Raw genomic sequence first — 20180 nt, 5'->3', positions numbered from 1 at the left:
ACACGTAAGTCAGATCACATCTAGTATAGACAATTACCTTGCTCACATCACCACAGGTAGAGGACATGAATGCCTCATAGCCAGAAATGCGTATAACATTCTGCACGCTCGTTTCGCAAATTACGAGGATGAGAAAACAGTTTTCGAAGACAAAATGTCTAAAATCTGAAATTCTTAATTTGAGACCACGGGCATTCCACTGCAGTAAAGATGCTTTCTTGACTTCCTTGTGGAAGGGCAGTGAGGGGCGGGTCATGGTGCTATGCGATGCTTTCAAGTACTGGAGTCAGCGCGACCAATACTTGCAGTGCGCTACGAGCAGCCGGGGTGTCCATGTTCGTCAGTAGTAGACGCATGACATTCGTGAGCGATTTGAGCATGGCAATCACTTATGAGTCCTTGTCTTGCATTTGATCGACTGTAGTGACATTTGACTTTAAGTGGCGAGTCATTTGCTATGGCTCTTGCGCGTGGAATGTCCTCGGCAGTGCCGGCCACGCTTCACTTGATGAAGCATGGCCACTTCTTTCGTTGACATTCGTGCTCTTACTGGAGACAGATGGAACAGGAGGTGGCGTTGCCGGACGAGACATTTCCCTTGAACAGGAAGAGGATTTCATAGACTTTCGTTTCCGGGAGCGATGTCGCCTTATCGCTTCAGAAGCATCTGTGTGTGACGATCCGTCTCTGGCCATTTTTCGCAAGATTTTCTGCTCTTTCTTTAGGTGTGGACAGTCTTTTGAGGATGCAGCGTGCGATCCTTGACAATTTGGGCACTTGAGCTCTGTTGCACGGCAAGTGTCAGTGTCGTGTTGTTCGGAACATTGTGGGCATATCGTTGTATTTCGGCAGACAGCACTCAGATGTCCAATTCTTTGACACCTTCTGTACTGAAGTGGCTTGGGTACGAAAAGTCGTACCACATGCCGAAAGTGGCCGACCTTTACATGTGATGGTAGGCATTCACCTTTAAACACGAGCCTTACACAGGTCGACTTGCCAAGGCGCTGAGCTTGTAGTAAGGTAACAACATCTGTCGCAGGTTTGATTAAAATTGGCAGGTCGCTGTCGTTAATCGATGTGTCAATGTCATAAACAATCACCAGCCGTGGTTTCGTTGTCTTGCGAAATGAGGTAGTGGACATTGATGTTGCCCAGGAGCTTTACTGCCGTCAAAGCATTGATTGCGCTTCGGTTGTGGACGTCAATAGCCAGGACGTTCTTTCGAGTATTCATTCTGATATCTTTGATTTCTCCTGGGAAAAGAGCCTCCAGAGAAACGGAAATCGCTTGTCGATTAAGGCGGTTGAGGTTGTCGCCAGGTGTGTCCGGCACAAAAAGTATTGTGTGCGCCGATGGCCTTCGCTGTGGAACGACAGTAGACTTACTTGACGAAGACCGTCCGCTGATGTTTCTTCTCTTGGCCTTCCGGTGTACCACTCTTTCGAAGCCTTCGTCATCTGAGGCGTCATCGCTTGAGCAGGAGTACAACACAGTGTCCTCGCTGTCAGCTTGACTCAGTGGGCAATTTCTCTTCCTCGGGCCGGTACCTGCCGAAGCAGTCACGTCGCGTCGGCATTCTGCCGACTCCACTTCCATTGCCGTGGCGTCTCCCAGTAAAGCACGGGACAAAGCCGAAAATACTGCAGCGCGAAGGAATAGTGGTCTCTACGAGAATCACTTCGTCTTGGTCTACTTGGAACGACTTTTAAGATGACACCAGTTTCGAGATATGAATTTCCGAACTTTGCGGAGAAATGCATTGGCGTTCCAGTTAATTTCTTAACAAAACGTTGTTTCATGCACTGATACACATAAGTAACTCGAACGCCAATGCATTTCTCCGCAGAGTTCGGGAACTCATATCTCGAAACTGGTGTCGTCCTGAGAATTCGTTCCAAGTTGATCCGCCTTGCGAAGTCCACTGCTAGAACTTGTAAATTGAAATATGGGTCATAAGTTAATTAGCTGGAAAGATAATTAGTGAATTCTTAATTAGACGATATTGCACTTCAATTTTTTTGCGTGTAGTATCCAACGCTTCGAGTAGACCGGCTCATTAACTAGAATGGAGCTATCTGCCACAGGTAACCTTCACAAAATTTTGAAAGTATTCGCTGAAACACCCTGTATGTAAGTCGACGTAACACCGACACTCATTGGTGCTTCACAAGTAATGGCACACACAAAAAAAATCCTGCAGGATGTTAAAAATATTTTTTTATGTTTAACTTCCAGAAGCCCGTACATCTTTTCTTTTTGTTTAGGAAAACAGAGCTATTGCAACGTACAGTGTAACAATATCACGCATCAATCACAATCAGGAAAGAAATGTATACATAAGAATACAGCGCATCTCAAAGCGCAGTCGATAGCAAATCAGTTGTGGAGAAATGGGCGAAGCCTGTTTTTATTGTCGTCGTTATGTTATTAATTACGCGGAACAATATCTATTTGGAACCTTTCTCTATGTAGTGCGCATTGGCTTCAATCCTTTTGAAGATAAACTCGGAGGCGATTACGTAATACGTAGACCATTTATTCAAGATATAGAGACGGTTCCTAGGAGAAATGTATACACGACGATACAGTGCCCTTGAAGGGCGTTTCGCAAGTTCACAAGAAAATCGAGGATGCGGCATGATCTGCTTGAATAAGAAAAAAAATAAAGAAATGTTTTTTTTTTGCGAGAAGCACGTAGAAGTGGTTCTATTTTCCACGTACATAGAGACGTTGCCTTCCGCATCTAAATATCGGAATTTCAACGATAAGCGTGCTTTTTGGCATTCGCACATAATATACTAGTCGTATGATCAGACCCGACTTGAATAGCGATGTTGTGTCCCTGAGTTGTCTTTAGGCCTGGGAAGGGTACGGTTAGATATTTTTGTGGCTTTTCTGGACGTGAGACCAACTAAGTTGCAAGGTCGGTCACAGTAGCGCCGCTGGGGCCAACTTACCGCTCAATCCGCACAACACAGCAGCACAAATCTTGGTTTACACTATGTCCGCACGAGCAGTGTTATCCAAAATTTGTGCACCTTTGGGCGACAAGTGCAGTTTTTCCGCACGTCCGCACGCGTGCGGAAGACTTTGCGGAAGGCTGTGTGAATTGAGCGTAAGTTGGCCCTTAAGAGGAAGCTTTAGCTCGGGTGCTCCTATATAAATGCATGTAAAAAGAGAATTTGTTTTTCTCGGCAACCACTGCACCAAATTTGATGAGGTTTGTTGCATTTAAAAGAAAAACTTAAGATCTAGTGACCTCTGGTTTCGGATTTGCGATTTAGGTCGTCAATATTTTATTAAACATTGTCAAATCTCGAAAATTTTCGAAAAACGAAACTACCAAGCTTACAACTCTGTAACTCAAGAACGAAAATTGATAATACAATTATGTGAATTGCATCTAATAGTACATCTAAAGCGGACAAAATTGGTACGTTACACATGAATATAGAAAAATTTACTAATATGGAAATACAGCTTTTGCAGAACCCTTGTAAACAACGTAACTAATTCACGTAAGATGTAAAATGACAAATCGAATTTGTCCGCTTTGAATGATCTAATGGATGCCGTTTACAGACCGCGTTATCTGTTTTTGATGCAAAGCTATGAATTTGCTATGAACTATGAAATTCAAGCCCTAAATCGAAATTCCGCTTGCAACAGTCACTAGAATTTACCTTTCTCTTTCAAATGCAACAAACTTAATCAAAATCGGTCCAGGGGTTATCTCATAAAAACATTTTTTTTGCGTTTTACATTTCAATAGGCCGCGTCGGAGTTAGGCCTGAGCTAAAGCTTCCTCTTAAGGCGGATTTACGCCAGAACCGCCCAGCACGCCAGCGGTCGTGCGGAACATCGCGCGCGTCGAGCACTTGTGCGGAAATTCCGGTTTACACGGTACGCGCCGTGTAAACCGAAACTCGTGCTCAAGTGTTCGACATGCGCAACTTTTTCGCACGACCGCGTCGCCCGCCTGCCGCATGCGTGGGTATGTACGAAAAGACTACACATGTCGCTCACCGGTGTGCGAAGTTCGGTTTGCACTGGGTCCGCACATGCAGTGTGAAAAACAAGTGTGCACCAACGAACGCGCGACATGTGCAGTTTCATCATACGACCGCACGCGTGCGGTACGCGGGTCGTGCGCGGCTGAGCGTAAATCGGCCTTTAACCCGATCCATAAGAAACTTCGCGATGAGAAGTAAATATGCGTTTGTTGACTGATTGATTAATCTCTCCGAAATCAACGCAATGGCAACCAGGGGCATCATGTGGAAGGTTCTGTATTAATTTTGACCACCTAGTTCTTTTTTTTTTTTCGTCGTGCACCCATACCTCACAGTATACACAATCATTATTGCCTTCAGCGCAATGTGCCCGGCCACCGTGACCAGGATTCGAGCCGGCGACCTCACGCTCGGCAGTCGAACGCCACGGGAATTTAACCGCCCGGCGCTGAGTAAATGACACGTGAGGACACGCGTAATATCATTCTCGTTCGCCGCTGCTGCTACCGCTATGTGCGAGCGCTGCAGGTAATTACATTGTAGCGCAACCATCTGTATACGGTATTGCGACTGCAGTGTAACGTAACCAGAGAAAACTCAAGCGGACAGCTACTCTTAGAACACATGCTGGGCGTTTTTGGCGAGCATATTACAGCTGCTACGCGTGCCCCCAATAATTGGCTGTCACTCAGTGCAGCGAACGGAACCGCGCTATCTCGGTCTCACTTTCAAGCAAGTTGAAAGCATCTGCTGCTTTTAGTGTATATATATAATCTTATTGTTTGGTGATTTAATTTTCGCGTGGCATTGGAATGACTGGTGCATTTCCGACATACCGTGAAAGAAAAACAATGTACCAAATTCAGTTGTCCGTTATTACACCGAAATAAGTAGTGCTAATGGGAACGGCTGCCTGATGCAAGGAAAAAAAGAAGTGTAATGCGCGCAGCGTACAGCACGCGGCTTCAATTCTGGCCACGCAAGTTACGGATTCCACACTGTTTTGCAATCCCCAATGTGAAAAAAATCACGGAAGTTATCCCTTCTTCGTAGTTGCGAAGCAGCTAGCAATAAGTAAGTTATAAGGAGCAGGGGACGCACAGCGGACTGTCTTAACGTAAAGATTAAAATAAATTCTGGAGTTGCAAGTGTCAGAGCGACGCTATCGCTATGGGGCACGCCGTACATATGTGGACGAGACTCTGGATTAATTTTTGGTTCTTTAACGTGCACTTAAATCTAAGTACGCGGGCTTTTTTTTTTTCTGCATTTCACCAGCATGGAAGTGCGGCCGCCGAGGCCGTGATCGAACTCGCAACCTCGACCTCAGCGCAACGCCATTACCACGGCACTATACCGCGCAGTTTCTCATAACGTCCATTTACTTGTTTTGGGACACTAAATTATGTACAGGGTAGTCGTCTCTTAACGAGAAGACATTATTAGAACTCAGTGCGAAGTAACTTCATTTTTCAAAGTGGCTAGCGTGGCTTATAACGCGTACGCATAATAAAGAATGATTATTCTGACTGCTGTTGTTTGAAAATTGAGCTGCTGCCCTGTACGTCCCCAAGAGTCACCGTGACCGCTGGTAGGATTTTCGACGCCGTTGATGTGACGTAGAGGGTTTGTAATGTGGTAGCTATAGAAGAAGCTCCCAGTTACATGCAAGGAATAGGGGTTTCTAGAAATCTGCTCAATCGTTAAGTATTCGACGTGGTTCCTGCTTCCAGTTTTCCGAGCGACGGCTGCATGCGGCACTTTCAAATGTGTTTCTTGGTCTATTGTGACATTTTATGCGTGGAGTACATGTTGTATCTGTCATTTTATGGTGTGTTTCCTTGGCCGCTGAGATGTTTTGCGACTTGTGATAAATGTAACTCTCTCATGTGGGTGATAACACAGTAAAATAATGTACACCCTTAAAAGTTCGAGAGGGTGTGAATGTGTCTATAACTCGCACCTATAGAGTGTCAGTTATATAACTCACACCATAAGCGTGCGAGTTATAGACATCTTTAGGCCCCTTTTCAGTTGTAAGGGTGTAAATTATTTTACGGTGAAGGGCTAGTCGGTTCCACCTAGGTGCCAACTTCACATTTAGTCAAGCAAGTGGATGACGAGAACAATAGCGGCAAACTACGCATGTAACACGGTAATTATGCTAATTAAGTGCATGTTGTTTTCATCACTGATCACACTATAAGCAGTAGTAGATCAATAACAAAGAACGGACTCTACAACTTCACTGCCTTTTGCTTTCCATGCAAAGTGGATATCGGTGTCAACCGACTTCTTTTCATTTCTCCCGCCTGTTACATCGGCCATTTTTGCTGCTGGTGCGTATGCGCACATTCCCTACGATATATGCCCGTCTATATTTAGGCACCGCATTCTGTGCCTATGGCGTGCGCTTAATTGTATGCAAAAACTAGCAATTGCGGGCGCAGAGCATGCACGTGACATTTGACACCTCCAAGATCACTTACTCGCGCGTGGTTTGACGTTTCGCTCTGGCGGATGAATATAGAAACATATATACGCATAGGCCCATATTCACCTCCACAGCAAATCCACGAGAACCATATTTATCGACTCGCTTTATTCGTATGCCAGAACTGTTGGGCTGCTGAGCACGAGGTCGCGGGATTGAATCCCGACCGCGGCAGCCGCATTTCGATGAGGGCTCCCCGCATTTCGATGGGTACATCCATGTACTTAGATTTAGATGAACGTTAAAGAACCCCAGGTGGTCGAAATTTCCGGAGTACTTCACTACGGCGTGCCTCATAATCACAAAGCGGATTTGGCACGTAAAACCCCATAATTTAATTTAAATAATTAATGTGTCAGCAACACCGGTGCTGACATATGGGGCAGAGACTTGGAGACCGACACGGAATCCTGAGAACAAGTTAAGGACGGCGCAAGGAGCGATGGAACGAAGAATGCTAGGCATAACGTTAAGAGACAGAGAGAGCGGTTCGGATCAAAGAGCCAACGGGCATAGACGATATTCTAATTGTCATGAAGAGGAAAAATGGAGCTGGGCAGGTAATGTAATGCACCGGTTAGATAACCGTTGGGCCAGTAGGGTTACAGAATGGGTTCCAAGATAAGGGAAGCGCAGTCGAGGACGGCAGAAGTCTATAGGTGGGGCGACAACATTAGAGAATTCGCGGCCGCTAGTTGGAATCGGTTGGCGCAGGACAGGGGTAATTGGAGATCGCAGGGAGGGACCTTCGTCCTGCAGTGGACATAAACTTGGCTGATGATGATGATGAGTATGATGATTTCTTAATTTCAATCCATCCCTCGTGTTGCCCCAATTGTTAATGTCAATTAATTTGACTAAATTTCTGCTATTCCGAATGCAGTGTATTCCTCTTGTTTGCATTTCTAGAATTTCAGTGCACGAACCTGGCTCAGCTTTGTACTTTTCGTGGTCTTCGTTTAAGCCTTTCTTTAGGGATGTAGAATAGGGCACTAATGACGTCAGCACCTTCGCACGCGTTGACAGGAGGTCTCCACATATTTATCCACAAAACGCATATTTCTGTTATTTGCATTTCTAGAATTTCAGCGGACGAATCTGGCTCAGCTTTGTACTTTTCACCTTCTTTGTTTAAGCCTTTCTTTATGTATATAGAATATGGCAGTAATGACGTCAACGCTTTCGCACGCATTGGCAGGAAGTCTCTGCAGATTTAGCCACAAAACGCTGCCGCTGTGATGTGAACGGCTGACAAGAAAACTGCGGCCTTGCATACAAAATGGACACAGCTGACATAAGAAGAGTAAAAAATGGAGTGACGTCATACTACTTCTGTAGCTGCGTCACCATGTGTCAATAGTGGTGCGGCAGCTTACTTACTGCGTGACGTCCAATGATTCTTACAGCTGCGGGCCATCTGGAGCATGGGAAGCGTGTGCGACGAAAGAACGACGCGTGCGTTTTACGTGCACGGAGAATAGGCGTCATCTTGAAGAACGTCATTTTGAATTTCCGTACTCTCGCGGTAATAAATGTGACTACCGGATAGGGAGGGGGTGTGGCAATCTTGCGACCATCACAATTATAGCGAGCAGTTAATTATTGCTCAACATCCGGACGACGGTTCCTGCCCCAGAAATTCAGCTGGCCCTAGTTGAGACGCTACGTGTCTACAAATGTTTTATATTACTATGTACCATGCACTGCCGTGTTATTCCGACCCGCCGTGCTGGCTTAGCGGCCACGGCGTTGCGTTGCGAAGCGCGGGGTCGCGGGATCGAACCCCTGCCGCCGCGGCCGCATTTCGATGTGGGCGAAATGCAAGAACGCGCGTGTACCGATCAATGACTTATGTTAGTATTAGTGCATTGGGGGCGCGTTAAAAAAAAAGCCCGTAGTTTGAGATTAACTCGGAGTCCCCCACTACGGCGTGCCTCATGATCAGATAGTGGCTTTGGCACGTAAAACCCCAGAAAAATATCATTTTTGATGCCATTCCTTGTCTTGAATAAGACCTATCTGGGGCCAGTTGTTACATCATTCTGTTTACTGTGCTGCATTGATTTTATATATATATATATATATATATATATAGAAATGTTCGAAAAGACAAGGACGAACATTTGTGCAACTTGTTCACTTGTCCTCACTTTTCGCGCGCATTCGTATCGCCCATTAACTCACCGCAACTGAAGAGCAGCAAACTAGACGCTCGTCTGGTTGATCTCCCTGCTTTTCCTGTCCTTGCCCATTCTCTCACCTGCTCGTCCAGTGACCTTTTCATCGTTTTGTGCGCAACATATCAGTGAAGTAAACAAAATACGTCGTACGCAATAGATTCGCATGGTTGTGGATATACCTTCACGTGTTACGCGACTCTAAATGTTTTGCAGAATCACGATATAGTTGCACTATCATGCTACTTCAAATGCATTCAATTCGCAGTTACTGTAAGTGATAACTTGGCCGTCAATGTGTTCCATTACATGGTCAAGTTGAACAATGTTGTATGGTCGTTGTAAAAATTCACGACAATAATGACTTCAGGCGTGGAATCACTTGCTTAATGTAGTTGGTGTTTTGTTTAACCGGGTGATATTTAAATACTGCGCCATTCACCTTGCATGCATTGCAGTCAAGCACTCCGTTGCTTACGCAGCTCAAAATTGCGAGAAAGCGTACATTTTGGGAGTGAACTAATGTCATTACATTATCGATCTCTACTTGCCGGCCAATAGACCGTCAATATTTAGAATTTTGGCCCGCAGTGTGATTACACTGCTCAGCCTGCTCAAATCCACTTTTTTTCTTCTAATGTCACACCTGCAACAACACCTACTCGCTTGTGGTCACCTATCTATGTAGGTCTTTGTTATGCTGTATCTCAGTGTTACGCAAAAACCATCAAATGACTCGCGGTTATGCTTAGCGGTTGCCTCGATCCCCGTCGCAGTACCGTGGAGCTAGAGTACTGTGATTCTGTAGAACTCACACGGTCTGCCATTGGTAAGTGTCGCGTCAAGATGCGAGTGCTCGTCAGTTTAACCTCACGTTAGGCAGCGCACATTCCAGAGAAAACAATCGGGGCACGGTGAAGCAAGCGCTGGTTGTTTTCAGCGAGACAATATCATCCTAACCGACAAGAGCCCATGTGCAGGGCTATCATCGTCTATCGAAACTCTGTAGAGTTTTTCATGCATTGTACAAATGGAGAAGAGTCCAGTGGTTCAACGTTTCAGCGAACTTTGCTATGGGTGTTGCGTACTCCAGGGTAGCGTACCGTACTGCTGCCGAGAAGTAGCGGCGCCTGCCTATCGAAACTCGACCGACATTACTTATTGGGTAGCGTGGCGTTGTCGGCGGGCTGCAGGCATCCGGTAGATCATGGCGACCAAGCAGGGGCGAGACGATTTGCTAGTGCGAAACTTGCACTATTTATTCAAAGGTAGTTGAAAGAAAATAAGTAGAGCATGAGGTATGAAGTATATCAAAAGTACATTTCGGAGCCCCTTAAATAGGCTCTCTACAAGTGTGGGCGGGATCTTGCTTCCGTCGATGACACGTGACAGGCACCGAGAGAGGGCCCCTCCTCCTGCAATACCGAGCACGGGGAGGAGAAGTCGATCCTCTTTTCGACGAATCCGGGGAGAAGGTCGGGTGAATGACATCTCCGGCACCGTGGGGTCCGGCCAACAGAGGGTAAGGGGATGACGTATCACCCACGGTGCCACGACCATGAGAGGGGAAGGGGATGACGTAAACCCACAGTGCCACGACCATGAGAGGGTAAGGGGATGACGTAGCACCCACGGTGCCACGACCATGAGAGGGGAAGGGGATGACGTATCGCCCTTGGTGTCCGGCCATCCCTAACATGGGGCAAGGGGCGCGGCTACATTTAGCTCGAATAGCAGTCGTTGAGGGCGTATAATTTCCAGATGAAAAGTTAACTTTCGCAGTCTATAGATTGTTTACAGATGCGAGTAGACTACTTTGCAGTGTTGTAAAATTCGCTATTTTACATATAGAAAGGTTGCATGCTCTATGCAGACATAAGGTTGTTATGGGAAGTACGCACATTTTGGTCAAAATGAGCTGCGCAAGCGTCCAGACGGGTTCATCACCATCATCACCAACACCATCATCACAATAATAATAATAATAATAATAATAATAATAATAATAATAATAATAATAATAATAATAATAATAATAATAATAATAATAATAATAATCCTATTTATGTCCACTGCAGGACGAAGGCCTTTCCCTGTGATATCCAATTACCCCTGTCCTGCGCCAACCCATTCCAACTAGCACCCGTACAATTTCCTAATTTCGTCGCACCACCTAGTCTTCTGCCGTCCTCTACTGCGCTTCCCGTCTCTTAGTACCCATTCGGTCGCCCTAATGGTCGAACGGTTATCTAATCTGTGCATTACATGACCTGCCCAGCGCCATTTCTTTCTCTTAATTTCTATTCGAATATCGTCTATTCCCGTTTGCTCTCTGATCCAAACCGCTTTCCTTCTGTCTCTTAAAGTTATGCCTAGCATTCTTCTTTCCATCGCTCTCTGAGCGGTCCTCAACTTGTTCTCAAGCTTCTTTGTCATTCTCCAAGTCTCTGCGCCATATGTCAGCACCGGTAAAATGCACTGATTGTATACTTCCCTTTCCGATGACAACGGTAAGCTCCCAGTCAGGAGCTTACGATGTCTGCCGATGCCACGATGTCTGGTTGGTAAACTGTCCAAATAACATTTCACGATATTTGCCTCGGTAACATATGTGAGTGAATGAGTGAAATAACTTTATTCGCTCAAGAGAAGACGCAGTGGAGAACCCGGCTAGTGCTTGAGGGATTGCCAAGCCGAGCTCGACGGCGCGATTGCGAGCACTCTGGACGGCCAGGGTTTGGTCCTTGAGTCCGGGGCTGCCCAAGAGCGCATCCCACTTATCCTCGCTGAAGGAGGAGCCGATGGCTTCACACTCCCACAACACATGATCCAATGTTGCCGTTAGTCCACAGGCAGGGCACTTCGCACTGGGAAACCTTTCAGCGTATATTCCATGAAGAACCGCAAGGTTAGGGTACGCACAGGCTTGTAAAACTCGAAGGGTTACCGCCCGCGCCCTGCTTAAGGGAGGGTGCGGGAGGGGGAAATACCCGTCTAGACAGATAGTAGTGTGTGGTGATGTCATTGAACGTGAGCAAGTGTTCCCCGCGGCGCAGGGGGACTGCGGAGGCGGCGCGGTCAGTGAGTCCTCGCGCGGCCTCGTGCGCGCCCTCGTTAGGGTTAGAGGGAGAGCACCCAGTCGACCCCGAGTGAGCGGGAAACCAAGTGAGAGAATGGGGAGAGATACTTTTGGCGCTTTGGAAAATGCGGAGGGCCTAAGAGGAGACCATCCCGGTTTGGTAGGCCTTAAAAAATTAAATTATGGGGCTTTACGTGCCAAAACCACTTTCTAATTACGAGGCACGCCGTAGCGGGGGACTGCGGAAATTTCGACCACCTAGGGTTCTTTAACGTGCACCTAAATCTAAGTACACGGGTGTTTTCGCATTTCGCCCCCATCGAAATGCGGCCGCCGTGGCCAGGATTCGATCCCCCGACTTCGTGCTCAGCAGCCCAACACCATAGCCACTGAGCAACCGCGGCGGGTTGGTAGGCCTTAATAGCTGCTTTGGAATATCTATATAGTGTATTGCCTCTTTTCGACCTTCGAGCACAGCCAGTGTGATTGCAACCTGTTCGGCTACCACGGGCTTCGAAGTGCATACCGTAGCGCAGAAAGTGAGCCTAAAATTGAAGTCGACGTTGGAGAGGGCGAATGCCTCTTCTTGGACATATGCCGCGGCATCCACGAAGCTTGCCTCAATGTTGTTGTTACGGACATGCTCGAGTAGAGCTGTACCCCTGGCCCGACGTCTGCTGGCATTGTTTGCGGGATGCATACTGCGGGGAATGGGCGCGATGTGCAGTTGAGGCCTGATGTCTCTGGGAATCCGCAGGCGTACTGGTCGACAAGGTTGAGGCCCATCTCGTCGAGTACCTTGCGGCCCGCGAAAGGAAGGAAGGAAGGAAAAAGTGGAGAAGGAAAGGCAGGGAGGTTAACCAGTTTTGCTCAACCGGTTTGCTACCCTACACATGGGAGCACGATGGGGGGGATGAAAGATGGGGAGGAGAGAGAGAGCACATAGCACAGCACACACATTTTCAGTTACGGTCCGTCACTTTTGCATGGTACGTGACATCACTGTCCCAGCCGCTTGTCCAAGCCCGTTTCTTTCAGAAACCGAAGTAGTCCCTTCGTCGCCTTCAGCTGCGATGTCTTCTGTCGGCGACATGTGAATATCTTTTCAACTGACAATGGTCTATTGTCAAGGTGCGTTACAACGGACGCCAGGGACTGTCTTTGAACATTATATTCTGGACAGTCGCACAGAATGTGTTCTAACGTCTCCTCGCAAAGACAGGCATTGCAGAAAGCGTTGTCGGCCATTCCAATGCGAAATGAGTAAGATTTCGTGAATGCCACTCCTAGCCATAAGCGATAAAGCAGAGTGGTCTCTCCTCGGAGGAGTCCAGTTGGCATACAGAGATGCATGAAAGAGGGCAGGTGGTATTGACGATTGCTCCGGTTGGTCTGGCTGCTTGGTGTGCACTATAGAGAGAGCGTGATCTCATGTGCAAGCACTCGAAGTCTGCTGGCTGCGTCTGACCCTGAAAGTGGTATGGCTTCTTCCTGCGTGTCTTCAAGAGCTGCCCGAGCGGCATTATCGGCATCTTTGTTTCCTATGACGCCGCAGTGACTTGGAAGCCACTGGAACGTCACGTGGTGTCCTTTCTCATGTGATGTATGGAGTAGGCATCTAATATCGAATACGAGCTGTTCGTATGGCCCGCGACGCAGAGCTGATAGCACAGATTGTAGGGCTACCTTTGAGTCACTGAAGATTGACCATTGTTGAGGTGGTTTCCAATTGACGAAACAAAGTGTAGCGCGAAGAGCAGCTAGTTCCGTATATGTCGATGTCATTGGGTGGTCAGTCCTAAAGCTGATGGTAATTACTCTTGCTGGGACAACCACAGCACTGGACGAACACTGGATTTTTGTGGAACCATCAGTATAAGTCTGTACACTGTCCGCATACCTCTCGTGCAGAAGAAACAGACACAGTTGTTTCAGCACAGGTGACGACAGCTCATACTTCTCCCCGATTCTCGGTACACTGAGATGTACTGCAGAGCTGATCAGACACCAAGGGGGTATCGATGGTTTAGATGCAGCGGTGAAGCCCGAGGGAAGTGCCGAGGAAGCCCGCCGGGGTGCCGGATAACCTGAGCAGCTGTGAGCGCTCTTGTGCCTCGATTATTTCTTCGAGCGTGTTGTGGACTGCGAACTCGAACAGGTTTTCGGTATGAGTGCTTACAGGTAAGCCGAGGGCAAGCTTAAAGATCTTTCTGATGAGGGAATCGAGCTTGTTCCTCTCTGCAACATGTCAATTATGCATGGCCGCCGAGTATGAAAGGTGGCAGAGCACAAAAGGATGTATATGCCAATGAGATGGTCTTCCTTGATCCTCCGGTGCCTATTGGCGATCCTCCGGATGAGGCCGAGCACTCTTCGTCTTTGTGGTGATCTTTCTGAGTGCGGTGCCATTGGCATGGTTAGACTGGATATACATCCCAATATTCGGGGCGAGTCCACTTTGGGCACCGGGGACCGTCACCACTGAAAAGCCGTATTTCGCTTTCGGACGCCGGTTTCGAATCACGATGGCCTCCGCCTCTGGGTCTTCTCTCGTAGAGTAGTTCAGCCTTGGATGGAGAATATCCGAGCCTAGTGGGGCGGAGGAAGGGCTCGGTCGCATCGATGGCGCTCAGCATGACAATCTCAGCTTGGCCGTAGCTCCCGCCCACGCACCAGATGGTGATGTCATCTGCGTATATATGCTTGATTCCTTGAATGTTCGTGAGCTCTTTGGAAAGCCCGATCATTACGATGTTGAATAATGTTGGCGAGATGACTGAGCCCTGAGGCGTGCCGCGTGAACCGAGGGTAATCTCTTGCAAGAGGTATGCTTCGATCTTTAGCTTGGCAGTTCTCTGGCTTAGGAAGGATCAGACGGAGTCGTACGCCCTCTTCCCGAGCCCAAGGCCGGCAATAGACTGGAGAATGAATTCGTGTGAGATATTATCGAAGGCCTTCTGCAGGTCCAATACAAGGATGATTCTGGTATCTCCCGTGCTGTGGTCGACGATCTGATGCTTTATCAGCTGCATAACGTCCTGTGTCGAGAGGCCGGCTCTGAAACCAATCTGTGGGTGTACATGTAAATGGACTCGATGTGCAACGTGAACCAGTTGAGCAGGGCATGCTCTGCGACCTTGCCGACACACGATGTCAGGGAAATTGGTCTTGGATTGTTGATTCCTGGTACTTTACTAGGTTTGCGGATGAGTACCGTGCAGGCCGTCTTCCATTGTGTGGGGACCTGTCCACTGCGCCATACTTCATTAATCGTTTCGGTAAGGAAGTCGATCGACTAACCATCGCGATTCTTGAGCATCCTGTTAGTGACCCCATCTGGGCCAGTGGTGGATTTGACGTTGAAAGAGAAGAGGACATCGCGGATCTCGGCCGCAGTAAAGTCCTGGTCCAACTCCGGCACCTTACACCCAGAGTTGTCTGGGAAATGGGTAGGGGCATAGCTATCCGCGACTGGCAGGTACTTGTCTATGAACCTGTCGACATTTAACTCGTCCGGTGTAGAGTCCGTAGCGAAGTGGATGGCTCGCGCGAGGGATCGTCTCTGGCTGAACCTGGTGCTGCCCTCATCAAGAAGGTGTTTGAGCAGACCCCAGCTCTTGCCGGATCTGAGCTGGCCCTCGACGGTTTCGCAGAGCCCCTTCAATGAGCCGCCTGTTATGCCTCTGCCCCTTCCATCTCGTGAGGAGGGCTTGCTTGGTTTCCAGCAGGTTAGCCAACCTGCTATCCATCTTGTCGACGTCGAAGCCAGTGACGGCCTCCTTCGTTGCCTCCGCGGTTTCACCTCTGATCCCTTTGAACCAGCCTTCAAAATCTGTCTAGGCCGTCGGTGCGCGCTCGGCGTTGAGCTTTCGGAAAACGTCGCAGTCGAACCATTTGGATTTCCTCGACCTACGGCGGACAATCGCGAGGGAGACTTCGATTACGTAGTGGTCACTTCCGAGATCGAGAGCCGTGTTGACTCACTTGACCTCCCCTACGTTCTTGACACAAGGGAGGTCTGGGGTAGTGTCTCAGCATGTGGAGTTGCCTCTCCTATTGGGGAAATCCTTATCGGTGCTAAGGGTGAAGTCCTCTCCCATCGCAGTCTGTCACAGCTCGCCTCCGTTGGGCGTGTCATGGGTGTAACCCCACACCCTGTGTGGGGCTTTGAAATCCCTGACAAGGGGATGCCCACCGGCCAGGCTGATGGCCCTCCTGAGGAGAGAGTTCGCTCTCGATCTGCGATAGCTGGGGTTGCAGTGTACGTTGAGGATAAATAGGCTGTTTCTTCTGAGGCCCTTTCTGGGTGGATTCATGAGGATTTCGGTCATGACGTACTCGATGGCATCACCGACTGCGCCGAGGTCGCGAGAGAGGCAATAGTACCTTTTGTTGACGAGGGTAGCAACTCCCTACCTCCTGAATGTGATGATAGTATACCAGATAGCCCGCGAGTTTGATAGGAGTACTAGTTGCAACTTCCTGAATAGCGATGATTTGGGGCTTATTTGCGAGGGTTCTTCAATATTACTGCAGAAACGGCTTCTTGTTGGGAAACCCTCCACAGTTCCATTGCCGGATACTAAAGTTCTCGTCCGCACTATCCATGTTTAGGCCGAGGGGAGGATTGAGCGGCCCTGAGGATCGTACCCTCGGTCGGTGGTGCTAGTACATGACGTCATCCTGCGACCTGCGAAGCAGCCGGCCTAGGTTCTCTCCTTACATCGACCTCCTCCAATTTGCTTATGCGCTTACTGAGTGCACCTAAGCCCATTTTGGGGTGCGCTATAGCTTCCTGGACCTTTGCTAAGCTAGCCTGCATGCTGGCGAAGGCATTCTTGAGTTCCGAGAGTAATATTATAGTCTCGCCTTCCTATATCTTCTCTACCTCTCGACGCTTGGGCGCGCGAGACAAGTCCACTTGTCGAAATGTTGGCTCCTGCTTTCACCTTGTTCTCATTATGTTCATTGTCTTGAATCTCCATCTCCCATCTTCCCCGTGTTTTACATATGTTTTATGTAATTCACAGCACCTATTTTAGGTCCCTTTACAGTCACGTCACTTCACCTTCACAGAACTCATCAGTCCACTGCGAACTCATTAACACTAGCATGGCGCTCTTTGGCCATACCTGGCCCTTGCGCCATTAAACAACACACATTCACTCGAAGCAGTTTTGCCTGCTTGCTTTAAGAAATGCTTGCTTCCTTGCGTGAAGCAAAGCTTGCGTGATTTGTATTGCTTTGCTTTGCTTTCTCGCTTGCTTTCCGTTGCGTTGCTTCCAGCAAGCAAGCAAAACAAAAACAAGCGGTTTTGCTTGCTTTGGGAGAGCCTGCTTGCTTTGTTTCAGGTAAGCAGAGCAATGCAGAGCAAAGCAAATCAAAGCAAAACAAGACAAAACAAGCGCGGATGCTTCTTTGGAAGAAGTGGACAAAGACAGCACATTCAAGGCACTGTCATGGCTAGAGCGTAGTCCATGTACAAGAAGAAACATTGACTACCACAGACTGTCAGCACCATCTCGCAAAACTTGCAACACCTAAGATAACTGAAGGAAGAAATGTGTGTGGTCATCGGGTGCATGTATTCAAAGGCGCATATCTTGATGGCCAGTGAATCGTGTCCGAAAGTCAACTCAGCTGTCTTCATGGGCATGTTCTTGCCGATAATCGTGTCTCAACAAGACATGGTTCTTCGTTGTTGCTATAGTACAGCTGGAGATTACACAGACCGAGCTGCGTGGTCGCAGTGTTAACGAACTACGTACATTGAAGCCCGTGAAAATTAAAGTATCCGGTATATTCATTGTCTCCTGGGTACAACCTCGTGGTCAGAACCACAAGGACCTTGCGGACTGTAATGCTCGCTATTTCTTGCCACCTGTAACTCATCCTCTTTCCCGCTGACTCCGACTATGTCCTCCTTCCTTGAAAATCTATCCTCTAGCGGGACACACGTGCCAGCATTGTCCCCAAACTCCCTCTCCCCCCTCCTCACCCGCCCGTCTGCTCATAAGTGGTGTCCAAAATTGGGCGCCTATGACGTGATTCCTGCTCCCGAAATCGCTCCCGCTTAATTAAACCAGGAAAAGCATAGACTTTACGATCCGCATGTTAAATTGAGACGGCGCTACCATATGGAGCATGGACTTAAACAACACCGATTCCCCCGCCATCTTTCGATGGGTGGAGGAAATCAGTGTGCGGCAATACTCACGCATGCTAACATGGCCCGCTGACCAATCGCCAAACCAGCGTCCCTAATTTGTAGCAAAGCTTCTGATTTTATAATCTTTACTTTTCATCTACAGCGCAAACTGGCGCTGTACATCGTGGTGATAACGGCGGTTCCGTGGAGTGCGAATTTATAACGCAGGGTGCAAATAATTTAATGTGAATCGGATCGTAACAAATTGGTCGATATAAAACGCGGCTTATCTCCGCTGGTTCGTGTCCGAGACAAGGACGGAGTTTCACGCTCCTCTACGGATGACGTTGAAGCATTTTATTCTTGAAGGTTTAGGAACAAACTGACGCGAGCGTTGTATAGCAGTTTAGCGTTCAATAAAGTTCGTTATTGGACTGGTTGACGCAGTGTAGTTTGAGCAACAACAGTGCAAACTAACGGGACAATAAGAATCGACAGCGTGGACACCGGAAAGGACGCGAAGTTGGGCTACTTGGTTTAGCAACATTGTGAAAGTTAATGCTATAGCTACAGGATTACAGCAAGGCGAAACAATAGTTGGCGCTGAAGACGAAGCAACAGAACGTCGCGTGTTGATCCATCTTCTCTGGTTACTTAGCTAGCGCTTTTTTTCTTCTTTGACACTCGAGTTGTTCCGAGTTATTCCAAGTTTGGTAGGTGGCTGGGGAAAGGGGGGGGGGTGAGATAAAGGTTTTGGAGCAAATAAGGGTATGGCATAACATGTATTACAAAGTTACAAGCCCACAAGCCTTCGTTATAACTCCTGTTTGCAATGATTGCAATCTTTCCGCACATGATACGGTACATATCGTGTCGTACAGGGTCATCAGTCGCGTGGGTCGCGGGCGGGCTCGGCATCTTGCCCTATATATAGCGCGTCCGAGTAACGCCAGCCAGAGAGGGAAGCCACGTACACGTGTACACAGTACGCTTTAACTCGGCAAAGCGTTGCGGCATCTCTGCGACGGGCCGCGGCTGGCGTCGTTGTGACGCAACGGTCCGGAGCACTAGGCAGTGATTGTCTACGACTCCGACGCGCGCCGGGTTCCCGAACAATGCGCCTGACGTACGGCAACTGTTTCGTTTCAGCTGCGGCCCCATCTGAGGCGCGGCGGCGGCATCCAGTCGCGGAAGGACGCTGCAGCGAGCGCATATGTCAGCCGCGCGCATTGAAAGAAAAGATGTGCACAGAGGAAGCGTGACCCAGATTAACGGATTACGAAAGACTGCTTGCATATTCTTTAAAAAATAAGAAAGGAAATAGTAAGACTGCCACGCTGGAAGGACTTGAGGGAAGACAATACGAACTCGCGCAAACGCTTTAGATCCGCAAGTGTCGCGGAAAGTTTTTTTTTTTTGTTCGCAGCTTATAGGTATAAACTCGGAGTCAGAGTAAGAAAACTTACGTCGGCCTATTAGACCAGCATAATACACGAAGACGATTGCAGGTTGCACGGCAGACCCAGAAAAACAAAATTAATTTCTCGGTTATACTGTGGTTTCTAGACATTTGCTCTTGACTGTACAAGCACAATATGTTGCTCCAACTAGCCCAACGTAAAGCAAATAAGACTGCATTATTTTTACTCATAAGGTCGGGTGTGCAATCGCAGGCGTTGAGCACGGCTTAAAGTTTGCCAAAGATTTTTGCCGAAGTGGTATGGTATGGTATGTTAAAGCTTTAATGAAGGTCCTGCAGATCGTGAGTCTTCACGAAGCGGGCCGCTCCCACGTGGGAACCGGAAGGCCGAGCCTCTCGGCCGCATCGTGGGCCTGCTGGACAGCCCAGAGTTGGTCAGCCAGAAGAGGGCTGCGGAGAACCCGTGAGCCGACTCGTTGAGGTTGGGAGGAGCGCCCTTTATCTGACCCTGATGTGCCGGAAACCAATAAATGAAGTGGTGAGTGATTGGCTTGCCCCCAATAAGTCTGAGGGCCTGTTTGCAAACGGTGCCTTTTTCAAGTGCTCTGACTGCAGGTCTTTAATCACTATAGATGACATCCCGTGAGCTATCCAGCAGGGCTAGTGCAATAGCCATTTGTTCAGCTATTTCGGAGTCCCTCGTCCGAACCGAGGCAGCATTGGTGATTCCTTGCCGACCATCAACAGTGACGATGGTGAACGCCCGACGTCCGTTACAAGAAGCGGCATCCACAAAGCTGACCTGTCGCTGATCACTGTGTATTTGCCTAAGGAGGCTGGCCGCCC

The 20180-nt window shown here is 48.3% G+C and overlaps 1 long non-coding RNA gene across 1 annotated transcript in view; it reads left to right on the top strand.

Annotated features, from left to right (window-relative positions):
* Window positions 1-12103: 12103 nt before the first annotated feature.
* Window positions 12104-20180, top strand: part of LOC142557394 (uncharacterized) — a 64154-nt gene continuing 56077 nt past the window's right edge. Inside the window, exon 1 of the long non-coding RNA XR_012822766.1 lies at window positions 12104-19872. This is a non-coding gene — a long non-coding RNA (uncharacterized LOC142557394). The remainder of the gene's footprint in view (window positions 19873-20180) is intronic.

The sequence above is a fragment of the Dermacentor variabilis genome, chromosome 9, assembly GCF_050947875.1.
Source record: "Dermacentor variabilis isolate Ectoservices chromosome 9, ASM5094787v1, whole genome shotgun sequence".
NCBI lineage: Eukaryota > Metazoa > Arthropoda > Arachnida > Ixodida > Ixodidae > Dermacentor > Dermacentor variabilis.
This window is presented reverse-complemented; position numbering and strand designations above follow the sequence as displayed.